General features: G+C 36.2%; 1 non-coding gene across 1 annotated transcript; it reads left to right on the top strand.

Moving 5' to 3' along the window:
• The first annotated feature begins 2584 nt into the window (after positions 1-2584).
• Positions 2585-2690, top strand: LOC138827645 (U6 spliceosomal RNA). The gene has a single exon (XR_011372157.1). It is a non-coding gene; the product is annotated as a U6 spliceosomal RNA (small nuclear RNA).
• Positions 2691-3457: the final 767 nt, after the last annotated feature.

Raw genomic sequence — 3457 nt, 5'->3', positions numbered from 1 at the left:
TTGAATAGAATCCTCTTGCCTGCCATGTCTGGCTCTTTCGTCCTGAAATCTCCGTATTGCAGGTATGGTGGCTACGGCCTCCGCTGCCACCACTGCCGCCTCAGTGGCAGCTGCTGTCAAGAGCTCAGATCTGTCTCCTTGCCTGGATTTTCCTCTCTGGCCTAACTCTCTGTCCTGTGATGGCACACTTGGTGTGATTCTCTGGCTTAGGACTGTTCACTGGAACTATAAAACTGCTTTCTATGCGAGACCTTGTTTAGCCTCCAGCTTCTCCTCCGCCATCTTCCCAGAACTCCCCCCATTACCTTGTTTTTCATCTCTGTGAAAAACTTCACTCTACTTTCCATAGGATAGGTTTGTTTTCACTACATGTAGTTACTTATTGATAATCAAAGAAAAAGGTTGTTTGTAAAAGAAAAAAGAACTTTTAGGTCACAAGTTAAAGTATCTTATCCGTTCCTATGATTCCTATGAGGTAAAATTTATAATAGTAGTAAAAGTGAAAAAGAATTCCTAGATATGTTGTTTAGCCATTTAGAATGGCAAAGAATAATATCACGTCACTCTTATAATTCTTAAAGAATGCAAGGGAAACTGTTGGTCCCTATCGTGTTCCCACAAAACCAGTGGATCCTGAAGGACAATAGTAGAAGAGCAGGAATTATAAGTAGCAGACATGGAGCATGAAAGAGAAAGGGAGAAAATGAGAGAGAGTGAAAGAGAGAGAAAAATATAATACTGAAAATGCATAAAAGATAAACAAGAGCTGTATGAGAATATTCATACTGCTATCTTTATACTCTACATGTACATTTGAAGGTATTTGATGTATGATAACCCATCAACATAAAATATAAAATGATTTTGATAAAAATAAAAATGACTCAGAAGAAATTATAAATGCAAAAGCAATCTTCACAGAAGCAAACTCTCAGAGATATTTCATGACTTTGAGAAGGATTAAGTGGCTGAAGTTAGTATAAATTTAGAAGTATACCAATTCACAAAAAACACAAAAAGATATTCATATATTTCATTATATAACCCAATGCAGAAAGCAAATGTTTAGATGATTTTTTAAAACACTGTCTCTCAGGAGCCGGGAAGGTGGCTCAGTGTAGAGAGCTTGCCTTGCATGTATTAGTCCCTGGGTTTGATTCCTCAGCAACACATAAGTAGAAAAAGACAAAAGCGGTGGTGTGGCTCAAGTGATAGTGCTAGACTTGAGCTGAGGGACAGCACCCAGGCCCCAGAGTTCAAGCCCCATAACCAACAAAATCAAAATAAAAAACAAAACAAAACAAAACATAGCCTCTCACTTTTGTGGCCTGAACTCTGTAATACCGCGGCTTCAGCCTAGGGTTAAGATTTTAGGTGTGGACATTTATCATCCCTCCTGATTCAGACTGTACTTGATAAATTTTTAATAAATATTTTGTTCTTTATTTTCCTCTTTGTAAATTCACATGCACCTATTAAAAATTGGCTTGGCCATCCCAGTTACCTTCTCAAAGTAACTCTTGATTTCGACTTACAAAAAGTTGTATTATATTACAAGGAAAACATGCTACAAATAAGAAAACTAATAATTAAATATTAATAATTAATAAAATAAAAAAACAATTATCAGTGTTTTAAGTATTTGAAGTGTAGTACAAATTAGATTTTTACTATTTTCTCATATTCCTGTACATTTAACACTGGCTAAGATTTTGATGTTGAACAAGAGTTTTATAGGCTATGAGTAATCTTTAAATTTGCCCACTAAGATTACTTTTTATGGATCATCTCATCTCATCTTTTTTATATGGCTTATATCATCATTTGTTCCTCACGAACTTATAAAGTAATGTATGGAAGTTCTAAAGTTTTAACAGAAACTGTGTAGTTAACAGTCTTAACTCTTCACTCTGCTTCTTTAAACAAAACCTTTGCAAATTCTCATTAGTAATGTTTCTATAAACTCTGAAATGTACATACTTAGTAGCATATATCTGCTACCATAAATCTTAAATACTTTATAGAAAAGTTTTATGACCTGCCAAACCGTCCTAATTTTGGCATATATAAGCAAATTCTCAAATTTAAATACATTTAAAACATTAAAATTTTAACAAACCTGAACACTTGCTGCAGTGTTCATTATGACAGGTGCCTTGTATAGAATAATGGAATTCCTCCTCCCACACATCTCAAACAACAATTATCTGGAATTATTTAATTTTTGACATGTCAATCTTGACTTTATTCTTAAATGTGTGCTTATGTAAGAAATACATGGTTCTAAAACTTCATGAAAATTCCTTTGAACTTACTTTTTTGAATTGTCTAGTTTAAGAAAATCAGTTGCACTTTATATATAAAAAATGTTTTGTGCGGGCTCGGAAGTTGGCTCAGTTGTAGAGCGCTTGGCTTGCATGCCTGAGGCCCTGGGTTCTATTTCTCAGCACCGCATGAACAAAAAGCCAAAAGTGGTGCTGTGGCTCAAGTGGTAGAGCGCTGGCCTTGAGCTGAAGAGCTGAGGGACAGTGCCCAAGCCCAGAGTTCAGGCCCCATGACCGGACCCAAAAAAATAAAATGTTTTGTGCTCAATTCGGCAGCACATACACTAAAATTGGAACATTACAGAGAAGATTACCATGGCCTTGTGCAAGGTTGACACCTAAATTCGTGAAGTGTTCCAGATGCTGGAGAGGATGTGGCCACAAGGAACCCTACTGCATTCTTGGTGAGAGTGTCAACTTTGGAAAGTGTGGAGGGTCCTCAAAAGACTCCATAAAAAGCTCCACTATGACCCAGCAATCCCACTTTTGGGGATTTAACCAAATGTTCACAAATAAACTACCATCACAACTATGTTTACTGCAGCATTATTTACAATAGCTAAGATACGGAACCCACCCCGATGGCCCTCAGTAGATGAATGGATGAAGGAAAATGTGGTATATGTACACAATGGAATTCTATGCCTCCATCAGAAACAATTACATCGCCCAATTTTTTAGGAATTGGAAAGACTTAGAAAAAAAAATTCATTAAGTGAAGTAAGCTAAGTCCAAAGAAACATACGTCCCATGGTTTCCATTATTTTCAATAACTAATATATGTCTGGGATAAGCAGAAAAGGTCAAAAGCCATGTGCATATGACCAGATAAGATGATATTAAGGGAAATGAACCCCAAGATAGGGAAACAAGTAGTTTTATCTCTATTGTTTCTAACGTACTTATAATGTGCAATGGGATATTTTTTGTTTCTTTGTATGTTCCTCTCCCACACTATAACCCCTGTTTTCACTGTATTTGAAGTTGGTGCCCCTACATCCTATGTATATGTTTCTCTAATTTGGGGAGGGGAAGGGAAATAAAAATACTTAAATAGGGATACAGGTTGACCAATTGTAACAATGAGATGCACAAGACATTCTGTTGAAAAATGAACTTTACAATTTAGGCCG

The sequence above is a fragment of the Dipodomys merriami genome, unplaced genomic scaffold (genome assembly GCF_024711535.1).
Source record: "Dipodomys merriami isolate MVZ:Mamm:240054 unplaced genomic scaffold, mDipMer1.0.p SCAF_159, whole genome shotgun sequence".
NCBI lineage: Eukaryota > Metazoa > Chordata > Mammalia > Rodentia > Heteromyidae > Dipodomys > Dipodomys merriami.
This window is presented reverse-complemented; position numbering and strand designations above follow the sequence as displayed.